The sequence below is a fragment of the Alligator mississippiensis genome, chromosome 4 (genome assembly GCF_030867095.1).
Source record: "Alligator mississippiensis isolate rAllMis1 chromosome 4, rAllMis1, whole genome shotgun sequence".
NCBI classification, from domain to species: domain Eukaryota; kingdom Metazoa; phylum Chordata; order Crocodylia; family Alligatoridae; genus Alligator; species Alligator mississippiensis.
The window spans coordinates 76,660,803-76,681,345 of NC_081827.1; the positions used below are offsets into that span (position 1 = coordinate 76,660,803).

The following is a 20,543-nucleotide window of genomic DNA, read 5'->3' on the forward strand; positions in this document are numbered from 1 at the left end:
AATACTACCTGGGGAAGTCACAACTGGTGACAAATGCTTTTCTGGTATACCTCCTAGAATGCGGTCACTGCAAAAGTTATCAGATTGAAGAAGGCAGGCAATTATGGTACATCAGGCTGAGTTGGTACTGCAGTATTTTATTGAATATTATATGGCCCAGAACATAATACACACCTTGTTATAGGAAGGTATAATGAAGTATAAAAGATTTTTTTTTGAGTTATGGCTGTATACAGCAAAGACAGTTCCTTATTTTCAACTGACTCGCCTTCCCTTTCCTGCTTAACTAAAGCTGAAACCTAAGCTACTGCTGAAAACTGGTCTCCATGGATGGCTCTATGATTTTGAAGAACTTTCCAGGGCTGTGAAATAGGAGGAGAGGGAAGTTGCAGAAGCAAAATTGCCCTAAAAATGGTTAGCTTGAGTTTTGGAATATAAAAACCATTAAGAAGGAGTGATGACCTCTGTGAGTGAAAAAAATGAACCATTAAGTCAGGTTGACTACCCTAGTTGCCTGAATAGTAATGACATACCTGATAAACTGTGGAACAAAAATTAAAGCAGGGTGTTTCTATCCTTGGCAGAAAATCAGCCTCCCTGCTTAATACACGCACCCCAATTTTGAGAGTCTCTTTTTGGAGGGAAAAGGTATGTGTGGCATATAAGAAAATATGATACTTCTTTGAGGACATGTCATTAGCTTTACCAGGCCAATATAATATTCTGGCAGCAGTTAGAGGCTTTCTGTATTTGAATTAAGGAAAGCATATGCTAGACTAGTGATTTCATTAATGCTGTAGCAAACTCTTGAAGCTGTTGGAGGTTTAGCATTAGTGTTCACAAACCACTGGCACCAATTACCTTAAAAAAAAAAAAATCCTCTACCACCATTTTAATTTTAGTTATTCTTTTATTTATACTAACTATGCATTGAAAGTGCAACAAATAAAAATTCTCTCTTATGTGGTACATTGTTAGAAAATGTTAAGTGATCTGAGTTGTGACACTTTAATTATGTTCTGTGTGTGCTGTCAACTGTAACTATTCTAGTATGAAACATGACCCCAAAATCACAAGTTGACTTGAAAACAGAATTAAAAAAAAAAAAGTTTGAATTTATTTTGCCCCTCACTTTAGTAGTTAATGATTTCTAGCTATTGCCCACAAGCTCTGTTGACTAGAATCTTAAAAATAAAGCTAAGATTTGAATGAAATCTGAAGACTGTGAGTGAACTTGTACAGGGTAAAAAAAGCCCAATTATTGGACTGAGTTACCTGTCTTCTACATTTTATTTTCCATTTTATATCTTCAAGATTAGTTCCTACCATATTTACTTGACTAAAAGACAAGGTTTTCCCTTTCCTTTGACACAGGAGAGAAAGCACCTCATCTTACAATCAAGAATGAGGCAGCATGGGGTAGGCAGCAGCTACAGCCTCTTCCCCCTCCCCCCCCCAATTATCTTTGCTTTGGTGATGGCAGGCTCTGTCTCCATTGCAGCCTGGAGTATGGAGCACAGCTCGGCTTGCCCCTGTAGCACCAGTGCTGGCTCTGTGCCACTGCTTTGGCGCCAGGCTGGAACTGTGCTCAATGCCCCAGGCTGCAATGGGAATGGAGTCTGCTAGCGCTGGAGCAAAGGTAAGGGGTGAAGGAAAGGTGAGAACTCAGTGCTTTGGTGGGCAGAAGCAGTATGGAGGAGGAAAGAGGGGAGGTAAGGAAGAGCAGGCAGGAAACTAAGGTAAGTGGGAGGACAGGCAGCAGGGAGCAAGCTGAATGCCTTCCCCCCCCCCCCCCGGCCTTCCCCTGGTAAATACCCTACTGCTGTCTCACCCCGTCCATCTGTCCCTCCCCACCTCTTGCCTCATTACTGCCCCACTCAGAGCCTGTTTCCCCCATCTGCAGTGGTGGTGGAGGGGGCGGGGGCACAGGTCCTCTAATAATCAGATTCTATAGAGGGAAATTTATAACAAATGTACATATTTTCCATTAATAGATTCTGTTATAGAATGAATAGAATCTGTTCATAATTATTGGGGAAATCATCTTAAATTCAGGGTCATCTTATATTTGGGTAAGTATGGTACATTGTTTTCTAAGCATAGAATTGCAGTGTAGAGGGAGGCCATTCTTTTAAGGAGTAGCACATTGCAGCTGACTAACATCAGGTATTCAGATTAGTCCTCATTTGGAGTATCCATTGATTCATATGATTCAAGTTGTATTGCATCATACTGTGTAATTTGTTTTCAATGCAGATTCGTGTCAGAATATGATAGTATGTTTATTTGGTGACTGATCTTTTTTTAGGATGCTCATGAATTAAATGGCTTGCAAATTTTGATTATGAAAGAGAAGCAGCACTTGAATTCTGTGAGTGAATATCCATTTGCCTAAAGCCCAGCCACATGCCCTATTGATTTTGCAATTATTCTTCCTCATCTGAAGGTTTATTACACTGCTTTAAGTGATAAGCAGGCCTTGCCTTTCAAACACAAACACATTTTAAAATAATAGAGGCAGAAGAGGGTTGAAATCACAATGGTTTCAGAAAAACAGGGAACAAATATCAGAAATGTATGAGAGGAACTGCTTAACTGTTAATGCTAAACATGTTCTACTGCTATAATATGACTGGCATTTTAAAAGCAGGAAAATATTTAATGAGCGATAGCGCAGAGTGGGGTGTTGTACAGTTTTGGCTGAAGCTAGGAACTGCTGACAGGTGTTGAGACAGGCTTCATGCAAATAAATGTGAAAATACTTTGAATCTATCTTATCATTATGCGCTGTTGTATGCATTTTGAAAGATCCATTTTGAGTAATTTCTTCGAAAAGATCTGAGTACTCTAGGGCTATTTTTCTCAAATTACTCTGCTACTGAGCACCTGCACCTTCACGTGGATTGTGAATGCTCAGTACTTCTGAGAATCAGGCCCCAAATCTATTTAGGATGTAATTACTTTCTGTGAGTACATCCATAGGATGAGTATTAAGGCAGCAGAAGAGCTTTTTAGGCTGAAAAACAACAGCAGTACATGATCACATAGATAGGTACAGACTGGCTAGGAACAGATTTAGGAAGTTTAGTGTTTCCAATCTGTCAGAGGTGTGACATTTTTTGAATGACTTTCTGAGACTGAAGGAAGGCAGGGATTTTTAGGGTGGCTAAATTAAAATAGGGACCTGGTCCCCTTAGAGTCTTCTGAGGATATACTAACCAACTTCTCTATCATAGCAGTGACTAGGTATGGTCAGTGTCTTCAAATCTCCTACTTTTGCAGTGTTCTTACCATTTCTAATTTTGAGCCTTGTAAATGAGGGTTTCAAGTGGATTTTGGGAGGAAATCTTTAGGCATATGATTGCCTGAAAATGGAGAGAATTATTCCCTGGCCCAAGAACCCCTTTCCAATGCTATGGGGTTTTTTGTTCCTGCTACATAAAAAATGGTCCTTCAAATTGTTGTTGTGTGTCAGTTGAAACAGAGTTGAGTATTTCTGGCAACAAAAGAGTTGGCTTGAATCTTTGAAAAGTGAAATGAACTAAATGGTTTTAAAAACCTTTAACTTTAAACTCCCTTAAGTTGCTGTTGATTTTTTTTTTTTCCCTCCACCTTTATGCTTCCTTGCACTTTAATGGAACATGATGAAATAACTTTATGGCAAATTGAATAAGATGGGCACAAAGTGTCTTATGATATACAGAAACATTAAACTTTGATTTAAAGGTGAATGATGAGTCAGCATGAAACCGGCAAGGGGACAGAATGGGCCAGAAACTTTGAAATGCAATGTCTAAAAAGATACCTGAAATTGAGCACAGCTTCTAAGAGGGTGTATATGCAGACATCAGGTTATACAGATACAATTCCATTACATTCCCTAGCAAAGGCCCTACATTGTGAGGGTCAACACTATTAACTGAATATATAAAGAAGCAGGAAGATAATTAAGGCATTTCAGTAAAAGGGTTATACGAGAGAAGCCAGAACACTGAAAGATCAAACTGGCTGCATATGTTTGAATTGGTTTTAATTTAAAGAGCATAGATTTTAGTAAGCCAGCCAGGAGACCATTAAAATAGTCTAAATGAAAAACAATGAATACATGTTCCAGTATTTTTTCAGCCTGTCAGCCTGAACTTTTTTGAGGACTTTATTAAAAGAAATTGTGAACTAAAGAATATAATCAATTCAGGGACAAATGACATACTTGAAATACATGTTAAGCACAGGACAAATGATATTCAAATCCAGTCCTTGTGTCACTGAAAAAGAAGTGGTGGAAGAATTTGGATTACAGAGACCTAGGAGAGGGATACTGAAGCCATAATGTTTTCTGTGTTTTTAAAATAACAATATTCCTCTCAGGGGAGTTACCTCCAATTGGAGTTAAAGACCCCCAGAAAATGCTGAAAAAGAAGTAAAATAAATAGACCCTGGGCACATCTACATGACGCTACATTGCTGTAGCAATGAGCTATGGTGACATAGCTCGTTGCTACAGTGATGTAGCCTTGGCAGGCATGAACTGTGATGGCGACACTACTGCCAAGGTAGCGATGAGCTACTGAGCGGTAACAATGGAAGCAACCTGAGCATCACTGTGGCTGTACAGTAATGGCGGTCAATTAGTAACAACTGCGCAGTCTGCCGTACGTGTAGATGCACCCACTGAGGATCTCAAATGGGTCCTGAATGCAAGCTTTTCTGCACTCCAGAACCATCCAGAGTCCTTCAGTGTGTTTTGTTTTACAAGTAAACCTGATTCATGAAGGGCTTAGATCCCATGGTTTATTGTATTTACATAGAGACTCATTAGGTGAATTGGTACTCTGCTATGAATGTAGTAGTGTCACCTACACAAAATAAAGGAAAGGATCCAGGTCAAAGTTTGTCTCAAATCCAGATGGTAAATTCTCAGTAGTCTAGGGCTGGAAGTTCTGATCCTTTTTCCACTCTAGTTCAAGACTATTCCCTGTTAAAACCGTAAGTATAAAAAAGGCACTTGTGGGCTGAAGATGGAGAGAAAAATGAGTTCAATAGTTTCTCTGTAGAAATAATGAATACATTTTAAATATTATGGCAAGAATAAATTGGAAGCCTAAGTCACCCAAATTTAAGAGGTTTGATCTGAAAGTTGCCCTAGAAGTGCCATCTGAAGAAAAAAATACTGATGATGATGATCAAGGTAATACTATCCCATGGTCCAGTATATCAAAGAATGCTGATAGTTCCTGTAAGATCACAAGAGATGATACTACTTCTGACATTGATTACTTTGTTGTAAATTATGTCTTGGAAGGCTTTCAGTCAACAGGGTTGCTCTAAATCTGACTGAAATGGTGTTATCTGAACACAGAGGTCTGGTAAGTGCTTTAAGAACAGAAAATCAGCTTTAACAAAAAGAAGTAGAAAAAAAAAAAGAGGGCTTTAAAAATGCAGAGAAACTGACACATTTCCTTTGTTTTATATATCCTCTTATGGAAGGATTCATTTGCTTTAGCCTAAGGAATAGATGTACACTTACTCTCCAGGGATAAAAATAACTATTAAAGGAATTATTGAAATTGGATATGAACATTTACTTCTAGAGACATACAATTTGTTCTATGTATTTAAAGTTGTGTCAGTGTATTTCATATCCAACCATATCCATAAAAATCAAGGAAATAAAGAATAGCCTCTTTGTTTTGTACCATCCTGATGCCCCATGGAATTATATCAAGGAACACCCTTTCCAGTTCTAAATCACACTTCAAGGGTGCACTTTTGTGCATCTCCCTGCTTTAACTGAGGACACTTTGCAGGTTGCCCCTTCTCTCTCCCAGGCTGTCCCTGTTTCAGACTGGGAGTGGGGATAGGGAGCAGAGGGAGATCATACTAGGGGTTCCCCAACTAGCACTAGAGGGTGGGGTGGGTGAACTGGAGCCTCCATGATTTGGGAGGGAGAGGCCTCCAATGCAATAGCTCCACCCTCCAGCAGGGGCTCAAAAACCCCAGATGGAACTTCCTCTGCTTCCTCTTGTGTTTGATCACAGCAAGGAGCCATGATCTGTGTCCTTATTGGGAGAAAATTGTCACATCTGTTTGTTCCCCAAGTTTACAGCATAATCACCATACTTTTAGTACTGTCCATCCTGCCATAGATACCATTCCAGATCCACAAAGGTGCATAAATTCCTATGTGAATCTGGATCGTAGTGCTTCTTCTGTATGCACATGGTAACTGGTGCCCTCTGGTTGGAAGCAAGAGGGTTGGAATGATTCCACACCCCCCACACACCCAAGTTGCTCCTCTGGCAACTCTGAGAACTAATTTTATTTCAGATGCTGGCAAATGTAATTTTTGCATCAGCCCTAGTCTCTTCCAAATCATTTTGGAGAAGACAGAGATAGAAAAAAAATGTAAAAGAAAGGTTTAACTGCCAGCTAATTTATTTCAAACCCAAACCCAGCAGGATTTTTAGGGAAAGTCAACTATGAGTTTCAGTATAAGAGGACAAATACACATTCGGGTTCTTTTTGCAGAAGTCATGGGCTAAATTTAGAGCCCAGGAACATACAAATTGTTTAACCAGTTTTTTACAGAAACATTCAGTTTTGGTCTGATATGAAGTATAATAATTTTCATTTGGAAAATAGTTATTTAGTCCTAGTTAAAAGTTAGTTAGCAATAAAGCTTTTAGCATTAAATGCGTATTTTTAAACTTAAACTTGGGAATGATGACTATGACTCCTTTAAATCATTGAGGATATTTTCCAGGCATATTTATATTTATGAAGAAATACTAATTAGTGAAATGCTGGTTGTATGTTGTGGAAAGTGTGGGTCGTAAACTTCCATAGAGGAAAGAAATTTAAGGCAGAAAGGAATACTTTATAAATATCAGAATACTGTTGTAGGAGATCCCCTTAAAAAGAACAATTTTATTTTGAGTCCCAAAATCAACAATCATATGAAATACACACCCTTTTGAAAAATCTAGCTTGAAGAACAAGGAGGTAAATCCTTAAACTTATACAAGGAGGCAAATCCTCAAACTTATAAGCATTATATTTTCCTTTGGGCTAAAGTTTTTACTTGGATCAAACTCCTGGATCTTTAGGTTGATTTCAGTCCAGGGTAGGATGAGCCCCTACTACTAAGTCAGCTTTATAACTATTTGTTTCCATGTCTTATTTGTTTCTGCCAGACAGGCCTCAGGTCATTTTTTCATTCTTCTTTTATGTACTTTTTTCCCCCCTAGCTATGCATATTGTGGATGTGCTTTCTTCTTCCATTAAGAAGCCTGGGAAGGAGGAAAATTATTTGTAGATGACCCAAAAACTCATACAGGGTGCATCTGTGTGTGAAACTATCATGATGCAATAAACTCCAGTACAGTTTCTGCTGAAGTTTATTGCTCCCAGGTGCAGCGTTTACACAGCACATTGAGCCAGGGCAGTGAAGCCCTGGCTAGCAGGAGGTCCAGGGAGTTAGCCTGCCAGCCCTGAACTGCTCTATCCTGGTTCAACCTGTTGTGGAGGGGCTGGCTGGAGAACAAGGGTGCTACAGTGTGAGGCTAGCTGGCAGGCAACTCACTGTAGCACTCTCATGCCTCAGCCCTACAAATGTGTTGCAGAAGAGTAAGTAACTGCCATAGGTAATACTTGTATCAGGCAGTACTAATCTACAGCAGAGTTAATTAGCTACCCTAGCCTAATAGCTCCACACATGGAAACGGGGAGGCTTTACTATGGATCTAATTAGGCAGCTCCACAGCAAGCATCTTGTGTAGACGTGCCCCCACTAAATATTAATGCTGAGACCATGTGTAGTTATGCCCCACTGAGAACACTTGAAACTAATAATTTGGGACCATTTGTGAAGCTCAGTAATAGAGGAAGAGTACTTTTTCCAAATGGCATATTGTTTAGGGAACTTGTCAAGGAAGTCACAAACCTGGATTCAAAGATGCACACAGCCAGAAGATGTTTTATTCCATATCTCCTACTCTCCAGAGAAGTCCCCTAGGTGCTAAGCTATGAACTTGAACTAAGGGGAACCATCTATATTCTACTGAAGATGAGTCACTGGCTGGAAGGGAATCAAGAACCATGGTGTAAGCAAGAGAGCAACCAAGAAGTGAAGTCAATCTATAGCTTAATTGTTTGGGCACTCAACTGAGAAGGGGAGTCCTAGGTTCTAGAAACCCTACTTTGAGGATCACTTTAGCTTTTATTGCCATTGTGTGTCTAATCAAATGCATACGTTAACCTGCAAGAGGCAGCCTGTCTTGTACCTGAGTGGAGAGCGCATTTTCCTAGGAGAAAAAAAAAATCCTGTATTTTGGTCCATGACCCTAAAACACATAAAATGCTGTTCATATGGTTTACATTATACAATCTAGGATGTAACTAGTGTTCGAGCAGGAGGCCAGAGCCAAAGGGTCTTTCCTTCCCAGAGAAGAAAGAAAGACCTTCACTGGACCACGCATTCAGGCTCCATCTTACATACTCTCTAGGTGGCACTTTAACTCTTGCAAGGTTTCACCCAAAGAGGTGAAGCATATCCTTGTCTCTTCCTATCCCATAGCCTGGTGGTTGAGATACTTTTCTTGGAAATGGGTGATAGTGATTTAAACTCCTGCTGTCTGAGTGGTCCTAGAATCCGGGTGCCTCATTTCCTGGGCAAGTGCTCTAACCACTAGGCTGTCAGGCAAAAGGTAGAGTCACTTGTTTGTTCCTTCTATTTGCTGTCAGCTCAGGTAGACATCTCCCTGAGTGAGTCAGATCTCAACATGCTGGAATTGCAATAAGGATTCCCACTGAGAGAATAGGAGAACTAGTTCCTCCCTAGATGGAATGCAATCACTTGTTGGGATCATATAAGGCAGCTCATTGTTAGAATAGCAAAGCTACCTGTTTCCTCAGGGTAAAAGGTGATTGGCCTATGAGGACTCACTAGGATGCATGTTAAGGAAGTGGCCTGCCTTTGCATCTCCTTGAATCAAATAAACTCACACTTCTAAGGGAGGTTGCATACTTTTTAGGTCAAAGGTAGCAGTCTTGGACATGTTGAAGGCAGAATAGGCTTTGGGCCTTAATCTTTTTATTTTGAGGGGTGTCTGACTTGTGACTTTTGACTCATGAGGATGTAATACTATTTACCAAATACTGCTGCCAATGGAACCTAAATTTACCTTCTAAAAGTAAGACCAATTGGAAGTAGCACACTTAATGGGGTACACTCTACAGTGAAGGTCTTAGCTTTAAGTGTATCTCAGTGAAAGGGTTGCATACAAATTATTCATTGCCCTATTAACCTTTTTGGAAATCGGTCCCTTCAATCCCAATGGAAGCTTGCTCTGTGACTGGTATCTATGAATGTTACTTATTAAAAGACAGTATTTCACTGGAGATTTAGAGTGAGGCAATGCCAATGGGAATTCAGTCCAAAGGAAAGGATTGATTTTTTTTTTTTTCCACTTACTTTCCTTTGTAAAAACCATAGAAGCTTAGCGAAAAATTTAGCATATTTGATTTAGACCTGCATTAATGCCACACAGTTTCTAGAAGTAACTTTGTCAGTTAAGTGTTATTAAGACAATGAGGAAAGCTTAAAGCCCAACTCTTCTCTCTTACATTCATGTAAATGAAGAGTAACTACACTGACTTCAGATATGTTTAACTAAAAGAAAAATATTGCACAAAGGCAAAACAAGTCCTCAGTTTACAAACCAAAATCTGTTGGAAGAGAGACTTAGGTGGTTTACTGTAATGCATAAGGCTAAAACATTGCTCTAAAGAAAATTTGAAACTATAGTACTTCTTTCCTAATTATATTAATGGCATCCAATTTCCAGTTCATTTAGCCATGTGTTTTGCCAGCTTTTAGGCCCTAATAGTAATATTGACACAACAGCTATGTTTCTGTTGGGAAACAGGCATTAAAAAAATAATAAAAAAGCAGAAAATATAAGAATCATGGCTGCATCTGTGTTTAAAAAAAAAAAAAAAAAAGAATCCTGACATTTATACTTTAAAAGCCACACACTCTTAAGTACTAAGTTAAATCTCACAGAAAGGCCTTAGAATAAAATGTTATAAATGTGTGATTTAAATTTAATAAATTGATTCCTGCATCTAGTTTGTGCAGCTGAGTATTTGTACTGAGAAAAATAAGAGTACAGGAAATTCTCAAAATGTAAACTGAGTGCAGCTTAAGTTAGTATGTATGTTCTTTCTCCTCAGTCAAGAAAGATATTTTTACTTCTACATCCTTTTCAGCTAAATTAGTAAGATCCCTAGTTTATTGCTGAGAAAATGGAGAAACACTAGAGTTTATGATATGCACTATGACACTGAGTATTTGCATTTCCCTTTAAAATGACTGCACAAAATCAGAGTGAAACTGACTGAGTTAGTAGATTCCTTCTTCAAGCCGTCATATGGACAAGGTATTTTTAAATGAAGGACTTGTAGTAGTTTTGGAAATCAGCAGCACAAATCAAACTTTCAACTTCAGATAACACTCTGTAGTCAGTGCAGCGTATAATCTCAGCTGAGGTCAGAAATTAATCATACCAAGGGAAGCTATAACATCTACCTCAATTTACCATGGGTGAACAGTGACATCTGGCAACTCTGGAATCTGTGGGTTAGTACTTCACTCTTATGTAATAGAATCTGTCTGAATAAAGGAATGAAGAGAAAAGCAGGAGTTCAGTTAGTGATTTTTGTCCTGACTTGCAATGAAAATGCCATCCTGCTTTGGCCAGAAATAAATCAACAGTCCCCAGCAGCCATTGGAAAAATATTATATTACTAAGCAGAAAGGAAGGATTGGGAAAATTTTAGCTGTTAACCCAAAACAAAATCTTTGAACAAGGGGCACCATCTACAGGGGAAGAGACTTAGGCTGTCTGAGCCTTGTCCTCATAATACACAGCTTTGTTTTCTGCATAACAGATGCTGGCTGGTGCAGCTGCACGTGAATTCCCCTTATAGCAGTTATTCCATCATTTTATTTGTATCGCAGTGCCCAGGAGCTCTTTAAACAGGGGGGACTAGGTATCCTCCTGGGGTCCCTTCCAGCCTAATTCTGAGTTTCTGTTTATAGACCAGGACCTCCCAGCTTTGTTACGTACCCTGCAAACACAGAACTAATAAAAGACAATCCCTGCCCCAAACTTGCAAAGTAAGAGCCACCGAATGAATGCAGACAGGGAATACCAACCCCACACCAAAAAAGTGAAGAATATTGTTTTAGCATACTAGCAGCCTAACTGTGAACTCTGACTGTTTGGAAAGAATTACTTGGATACATTACCATCAAGAGCTAGCAAGAAAAATCTCTCTTCCTATCCCCAACACTTTGCTCCAAAATTCAACTGGAGTTCATGGGTTCTTGCCTCTTGTTAGCTCAATGAATATAAATCAGCATTGCTCTACTGAAGTCAGTGATGCAATTCCAATTTCTATCAGCTAAGAATGTGATTCCATGTTTTTATTTTTATTTTTTAAATCATTTGCTGAGAATCTGTGCTGGGTTTCACTACAAATTGTTCAGTGGGGGAATTTAAGAGGGAAATGCAAATAATGGGCTTGCACTCAGGCCTTCAGAATTCTTCTCAACTGCTGCCCTTCTTAAGCAAAAGCCAAATCTAACTCCTAGTTCCTTCACTGGAGCTATGTGAACTGCCAACCAAACACAATATTTGAGAACCGCAATAAAATAAATTGAAGGCATAACCCAAGACAGGTACAAAAACAAACACAGATCAAGCAACTTGTTGACAGAAATACATACCTGTACCTTTTAGTATTGCAGAGCTGATGTACAATATGATCTCAGCTGTCACAGCTCAATTGGTTTTAATTTGCTATTCTAAATTCTATAAGGTAAATAAATTAACCATATTATCAATATCGGCTGCTTTCTGAAGCATGGGTGATTACTTCCACCTTGATTTTCTAACTCTGGCAGTTGGTCACCAGAAGGGATAACATAAAAAAGGGAATAGGATGGCATGATGGGGCCAGAATACGAACCCTAATGATCCCAGGGGTACATAAGGGGCAGACATGCATAACTGCTGTTACTTCTTTATCTGCTCTCAGCTTAGCAACAGCTAATCTTGGTGTCTGCTTTTATATGCCACAGGAATTTTCAGAGCTTTACTCATGATGAGCTCTGAGAGAAGTTAGGTTTCTTTTGCTCTGTGTGTCCAGGTAGTCTCCCATTTTATGGAATGAATTGATATGGTTTTCTCCCAGCCTGGCTCATATATATTTTCTCAACTTTTTTTCTTTATTCAGTCATAATTTACAGAGAACAGAAGCATAAGGATGATGAAGAAAAACACTGGCTTATACCATTTTAGCTGAATTCTGAACTAAGTCATGACTTTCATATTCTTTTACTGAACACTATTTCTGTACCATGTCAGAGTCTTGGTAATGTTACTGGGACAGTTCCTGACTAATCATTAGACTGAGACCAAGTGGTAAGGGGCTAACAGGTGTCTGGAGCTTGATACTGGAGCTTGGCTCATTGTTTTATACTTCCTGTCTGATATTCTAGGCAGGATTCATCATGCATATATGAACTCCTCAAGCCCCATTTAATTCCCTTCTATTGGATAATTTGTTCCCATTTTAACAAATGAAGACAGTTTGCCATCTTAGACTATCATCACTACATGAGTAGTGCATGAGCAAGTTGTCCCTCTATACCCCTCTCTCAGTGCATCTGCATGGGTGGTAAGCACAGTTTCTTGTGCTTCATGAAGACAGTGGGAAGGATTGGCTAGCTCTTTTGGAAAACAAAATATTTCTCATGTGGACCCTCAGTTATTCCACTGACTGTCTTTCTGGCTTGCCTCTACTTATTGTAGAATTTATTTTCCTCATGACTACAGCTATCTTCTAAGAACTTGGTTGCAATTGGATCCACTCTTTATGGGTAAATACTAGCCCTCCTTTTTGGGAGAATGAGGAAGATGCCTGGTAGGAATGGGGAGTTTGTTTGCAGTATGAGTTTTATCATCACTCTGTAGCCTGAATAAGATGTTCTTTATATCATTATTATATGACTATATAAATAATTATATATACTTGTTTATATAATTTTTAAAAATAGCTGGAGACCCTCTTTTGTGGCTAAAAGGAAAAAGAAATAAACAACATAAAACTGCTGGAGGAATTAAACATCTACAGAAGTTTTCCAGTACAAGGTGACTGATCTAGAATGAGAGGATGGCATGAAAAGCTCTTCTACTTTTCTACTTTCCCAACCATTGTCCTGCTTCAAACCAGGCAGGTTCGCTGTGAAGGGCCTTCAAGATAAGGAAAAGGAAGCTCCTTGCTGCCCTACTCAGATGAGCTAATTTCTTTGTCATTTGCACATAATGACAGGGGTACATTGAGCCTAAATTATGGTAAATAATATGTGCTCAGCAATGCATGGCCCAGTGCCTCAGGTCCTGTGCATGTAGAACTCCTACTGATTTCCATGCATATACTGGATATGTAAGAAATTCAGGACATGCAAGAAATGGTGGAAGAAAAGAGTTAGGATCTAATGGATTAGGGAAGTGAACTGCAATCGTTTTGAACTGTAAGTGACAACTTAGGCTGTGTGTATACAAAACAGGGGGCATGTGTGCGCGACACTTTAAAGCAGGCTAAATGCTTTTGTACCGCTTTAATGGTGTCGGTGTTTGCATGCCTCAGTGGTCTATTGCACGTTCATTCCAGCTGCTGTAGGAAATTTGGCAGCATAATGCACTTTACGTAACTTGGGACGTAGCAAACTAAAACTCCTCCTCGGAGTTTTAATTTGCTGCCCCTATAGCCGCGGAGTGAAGCACTGAGCTCTCTGCAGCTCAGGGGCTCTCAGGCAGCCTGCAGCGGCCAAGGAAGGCAGGCTTTGCCCAAGAAAAGTGGTGAATCTGATTTCTCCCTCCACCCCAGAGTCTACTTGGATGCAAGAGCTGTGTGGGGGCCCAATGCTTCCCTTCACAGCTGTGATGCCCCCCGGGACCACCGAAGCTGGGTGCCTGCAGGTGGGTGCCACCGGGGGGGGGGCCACCGCTGCCGCAAAAGGAAGCACTGCCCCTCCCCCCCCCCCCTGCAGCCCAGGGACCGTTCCACCTGCCATCTATACTGCTCTGCTTTCTGCTCTCTGCCTTATGGTCCCTCACCAAGCTGTTCCTCTTTCTGCCTCATGCCCTGTGCTCTCTGCCTGATCTGATGCTCTTCTTTCTGCTTCCTCCCCTATCTTCCACTATGTCTATCCCTTCCCCAATCTGCCCTGTGCCCCAAGTTAGCTAGTCCTGGGCTAAGTTCTTTGTTCAGAATGGGTAGAAACACAGCTCTAACTGGCAAATATGATGAAGGAAATTTGGGGTATGGGACAACAGATTAAATTTCTGCTGGTTAATAGCATAATATTTATACGGTGTGCCCAGGGCTACATGACTTCCACAGTAATCATACCATTCTTCAGAACTGATGATATACAGAGGACGTTTCTTCCTTTTCTGCCAGTCTGCTCCACAGCCTGGAAGCAATTATTTAGGCTTTGTGTTAATGCATATTTCACTAATTCTGGTCACCAGATAAAAAAAAGTAAATAGTTATAGAGTACATTACCATTTCTTAAAGATTTAATATATAAATGTGAGAATTCCATTACCTTCTTGGACTCACTGGTGGATCTAGTGAGAGTTTGTTGGAAAGGTATCTGATATGGGAACCATTGGTTACTCATACAATTTTGTTAATTAAATTGTACTTTCTAGCTGGCAATTTTGAGGATTTACATACAATACTATAATGTAAACAGTAACAAACTTTATTCATTAGTTATTTCTAAGTCTAAATGTACATCTAGATTTATCTTTGTTTCCCTTTGGAACCTGAGTGGCTCTTTATGTTATATTAAGCATTAGACAAATAGGACAGATCTAATTAAAAGTTGTAAAAATGTGCTGTACTTAATTGAATTTTGTTACAGTTACATTTAGCAGACCAGAGTTAATCAAAGCTCCAGTTCAGAGTGGACGGATCTGGGGAATTAAGTTAACTGTTGTATTTCCTTACCTAAAAATGCAATAAAATGTGCTCTGTAAAAACCAGAAAACCCAATTATGATAAACTTGATTTGTAGCTATTGATTTGTTTTAATGCATGCAAACATCTCATGTCTGTAGAATTTCAAAGTGTACACAACAAAAAGGTGGGTTTTTTTTGGGGGGGGGGGGGGTTGGGGTTTTCTTTTTTTTCAAAAAAGGCTTAGAGATAAGCCAGGCGATCAAGTTCACCTGCTCAGTTTGTAACTGGAAAGCAGCAGCAGCCTCAGCTCTGTTTCTGATCACAAATTTTATGCTCTTACTTTTGCTAGTTCCTGTGGCTCTTGCTCACCACTCTGCCTCACCCCCTTCCTCTGATTTCTGCCTAGCTATTTCCCTCCTTGTTGGTCAGTAAATGCCATCCTCTAAATTGCCTAAGATCCCTAGGGGGCGAGGGAGAATCAGGTCACCCAGCCGTCTCTGTTTCCATCACACTGCCTACAGCACTGGTTGGGGGCCATCACTTTGCCGGTCCAGAGAATGATTTGATGTCCTTGATTGTCATTTGCAGGGAACTCCCTCCCAGCCCTCTTGCCCCCTGGGGGGGATAGAGACTAACACATCCATGGGATGGGCAATGCTGGCTTAGCAAGTCCACCTATTATGAATGCTGCCTGATTGGATGTCAGGCACAGCATCCCCGCCTCTCAGCCAATCAGGGAGCCAGGGCTGGGGATGATGGGCTGCTTCTCACTGGAGGGATTCCTGGAGAAGCTGCAGTGTGGTGATGCTCTAGAATCTGCACAGCCCCCAGTGTCTCTCCTCCTCCCAGCCAGCAGCAGCTGAAACTTAACACCCAACACAAAGGAGCCCACTGAGAGCAGGGGGGCTACCGAAACCTCCTGGTGTATGTGGGAGGTCTGCCACACACACACACACACACACACACACACACACACCTTTTTCTGTTGCCGCCTTTCCTCCCAGGAGAGGCAGAGAGTGTGTGTGATTCCTACTAGACCCCGAGGGGAGAGCACTGAAGGACAAACAGACTCCTCCTGCTCTGGTTGCCAGGTAAGGCAGTAGTGTTAGTGCTTCTGCTGCTAGTGGATCTGTCTGCAATGTTTTCTGTATTGCCATGACTTGGGTGTTGTGATCTCTGTGAGGTGGGGGGAAGCTGAGAAATAGAGAGAGAGAGGGAGACCCAGGTGGCCTATTGTGTGGGCACTGATGAGAGAGCACATGTTCCTGTTACAGATGCTGGAAAAACAGTTTGCCCAGCATCTTCTGATTTGAAAGCTAGGCTGATGTCTAGCAATCCCCACCCACCCTGTGTTTTCTCCCTTCTCGGAGGAGGCTGCTCCCCACTCACCCAGTGGGAGGCAGAGAGTGAAATGGAGAAGGGGGGGGGGGGGGTCTGCATGCTGCCTACGTTGTCCACTAAATGAAGCTTCAGTTAAAAACACCGTGAGTATCTAAACAATCAAACAGCAGACAAGCAAGTAATCAAAATGCTCAAGCTCCTGCTGTCAGAGAGAGAAACCTGCCTGACTTTACCCCTGCTTTCCAAGTGGCTGTTCTGTCTTTCACTTGACTTCTGCAGAAGAAACAAACAAACAAAAAAGAAAAACCCCTAAACTTACTTGCTGTTGATTGTGTCAATCACTTGATGACTTCTTCCTTCTTTTAGCCTCTTTGCAAGAGCATTTGATGCTGAAACAGAGTTTCAGTATCGACCACTTGCAATCTCAGCTATCAAAACACAGGAGGACTAGATTCTGAGGATTTACTTACAGTCTTTAAATCTAGTGATTTAAAAAAAAACAACATTTGTTTGGTCAGACTGGTGTTGTTCTCAAAGCAATAATCTATGCAAGGCTTGCTTTTGGATTGTAGAGATCTAAATTTAATTCTCTTTGCATGGGTGTTTTTTAACAAATCTTAATAAAATAACTTGAAGTTTGCCTAGGGAATCTAAAAAAAATAATTCTGTTTCAGATTTTTCATATAATGATATCTTTCTTCCTTTATCTTGGTCTCCTTTATCCTCTTTAAATTCCTGTTTTGCCTTTATTTGTAATATGGGAATGCTTATATGATGTGTCTACACTGGATGTTACTGTGGATTTCAAAGTTAAATGTACATTGGCTACTTTTATTATCTAAAAGTTTAGGGAGCATTGGAACAAAAATGTTAATGAAACAAAAAGACACAAGTCTTGTAAAATAAAGATATCAAAAGACTGCAAGCGTCTAGCTGCGAGTATAGTAAGTAAATTAAATGTACTCGTTGAAATGAACCTTTATGGTACTTTCAACAATCTGTAATTCAATCATCACTGATACAGGCTGCCTTTTACCATTATTCATCAGACCCAACTGAGTGATTTCTGTCAGATGGAAGTAGTAGAGAGAAATCTCTAGGTAAATGTAACTGGAAAGCTTTCCAAGTGCAGTCCTAAATGAGCACAGAAAAGCACTTGGCTACAGTCTGCAGACAGATGTTAGCATCCAAATAAATCATTTCCTTTGATTGTCAGGGGGGGATGTCAAGACTTATTTTCTTTACTTAATATCCATTTGTGAGTGAAGAAGAGGAAACTCTGTACTTAGATGCCTATGACCTTGTAAATTTAATGTAAAGTTCTGTATTTCAGTATTATTTCTCTGTCTTTCAAATACTGTATTTTCTATAGAAAGGTCAGTATAGTAATTCCATACACTCACGTTGTAGCCTGCAACCAGACTTACATTCTGACAAGTACATATTGCTCTTGAGAACAGCTATCCTACTTTGCCATCCATGTTAATCTACTGTGTGCATTTTAAACAGTGGTTTCTGTCTGACATTTATTTCTTCCTTGAAAAACAGAAATGATTAACAGTTGTAAACCTGAGAAAAGACTTCGCTTCCTGATGGAGTAGCATCCAGAATTACGTGTGTGCATTTGCTTTCGGGGTGACCTTATGCCAGTATTTAAAAATAGAGTACCTTAAAACCTTCCTGTTTTTTCAAGAGAAGGCAATTTCTTGGCTACAGGGACAAGTGGGCAATACATTAATTTGCCTTGATTATGTGTGTATGTATGAATTCATGGATATTAATCATGCTAAAATGAGCACACTAAAAAATATAAGACTATTTCATTTATAGCTGGATTAGAATTTCCTTGCCTTGACTGGGTAAAAAAAAAAAGCAAAAGTTGACCTGATCTTATGTCTATGAGACCTTTTCCTTTTTTCCTCCAAGTTTTTCGAATTGCACTACTGTCAGAAGTGTTTGAAGGGAGAATATCTTAACGCAGCATATTACTTGGGTTGAGATATAGTTACTCAAAACTTGAATGTGTAGTTCCTAAATTAAAAACTATATAGCTCACAAACATAGTCCAGGCAGCTTGAGTGAGAAGAGATCATTTTAAAAAGAACCACAGGACAGAGGATAATGATATACTGTAGGAAATTATCACACTACTGCATTTTCAAAAGCATGAAATGTTCCAGTGTAGCCTTTAACATATATCCAATTTTTCTCCACATTGAGAGTGCCTAAATGAGCCTTATTAATGGTTGGTGCAAAAGATGCTAAATTCATTTAAAGGTATTTCTACTGGAATTTTAAGTATCGACCCATCGATCCACAGTACAAGTCTCATGCCTACACTGAATAAATATAAAAATAGTTTTTTGAAGTATATAACTTGTGTAAATGGAATATAGATTTAGAATACTGAAATTTCTCTAATTTTTTATGAATGTAAATGTAAACCAAACATAAGAATGTAGAAGACTTTAAGCATCTTCAGCTGGCTTGACAGGTTTAAAGATGTAAGAGAATAAAAGGTGCTACCTGTCAGAGACCTGGAAAAAAATCCATAGTTGTTCAGTTAGCATAAAGAGACCATAAGCATAAAATCAATTTTTCATGATCTTTTGACAGGTTTACAGTGGGTATATTAAAAATAGAGCAGAGTCTTAGCACAAGTTTTTAAAACCACTCAGCCTTGTAGAACTCAAAGTTAATTGATGGTGCCTTAGATGAAACTGAAGCCTTTATGTGCCATATTGTAGTTGGTTTCTTGTGTATTCAACAGTAGATGGGAGATTAGTCTAGGAAATGTCAATATATTAATGTTCCTTGTATACTGAGATCTAAGTAAAGATTATGGTTCATCCTATTACCTACCATGTTAGAGCCATCAAAGTTCCAAAAAATTTGAAGGAACAAACAAATATTTCTCTATGTATTAAAAGAAAAAACATGGAAGCATAATTTTTTTTAGATTCCCCGTTCTTTGCAAATCTACCAGTGCGGCACATCTGCACATGTAATTTTACATGGAAAAATATCTGATCATTTTAGCTTACTTTGATTCTCTCTAGGATAAGTTTGTTTGAAGCATTATTCTGTATCTGGGAAGAGCTTAATTTAGAAATACACATACGGGAAGCTTGTTAGCCAACTATGAATTTGTTTTTACCAGTGACATTTACAAAAAATACATCAGGTTAAAATAAAAGCATTTGCCAGACTGAATAAACAAAGTATTTTGTTAACAAATATTTTAGGACTGTTATGTACAAAAGTCCTCTTTGCTACAATAGGCTTTATTTTTATGATACACTGCAATCAATGAGATAAAGCTGGGTATAATATTGTACCTCTCTGAAAAAAAATATAGCAGCTCTCTTAGGAAGTCCAATTCAACAGTATAAAGGGGATAGCTGTACAGGACTTTTAATGGTTCTTTGGTGAAAGGTTAAGAACATGCTAGAGAAAATGTAAAATGAAGTCTATCTGTTTTTCTCATGTATGTCGATTTTGAGAAGAGGTTGTTTGTAAAAACAATGTATGGGAACCTTGAACAGTTAAACACAATTGCATTTACTTTTAGATGTTTTATCCTAAAACAGTACATATTTTTATATGCAAGACCTAATGACTGAAGCATGAGACCAGCTGTACTAAAACTGTTCCTTTTCTAATACTTTTTGTCAGCTGTCACAATCAAAACATTGTATTAAGCTCTTATTCCTTCCAGAGATTTAATTGATAGTGTGTCATCAGTTTTATGGATTTCCATTCTTTCAGTTTATTCAGAATTCATATTAGAGAGTTTATTATTTTCTTCTTCATTTGTCATTAGAAACTCCCCATTTCTCTTTTGTGTTTGCATTTGCATTTCTCCTTTTTTAGTCTAGAGGGAGTGGTACCTTCGATCTTTGATTCTCAAACATTGGTAATCCAAGATGCCACTTTTTCTTCCAGCCAACCCTTTTTCCTGACTCCACTGGTGGGAGGGGTGTGAAATAAGGATTAGTACATGAAATCTAGAATGCTTATTTGCAGTGTAATAAATTTGAATAACATTCAGGTAACTTTTATATAGTTCTTTGGAGAGAGACTTTTTTTACATACAAAAAACCCCACACAAAACTAGTTTGGATTGTTTAAACACCTTAAGGATAACATTTCCAAATGTTAAC

General features: G+C 39.2%; 1 protein-coding gene across 8 annotated transcripts in view; it reads left to right on the forward strand.

The window, feature by feature from the left end:
* The window catches only part of SYT1 (synaptotagmin 1), a 672,911-nt gene that overhangs the window by 104,825 nt on the left and 547,543 nt on the right, over positions 1-20,543 (forward strand). For 5 of the 8 annotated variants that reach the window (XM_019493968.1, XM_019493958.1, XM_019493962.1 and 2 more), the window contains exon 1: positions 15,837-16,130. The exons of the other annotated variants lie outside the window; for them this stretch is intronic. The gene's annotated coding sequence lies outside the window, so the exon portion shown is untranslated. Of the gene's footprint in view, positions 1-15,836; positions 16,131-20,543 lie in introns of those variants that run through there. 8 annotated transcript variants of the gene reach the window in all.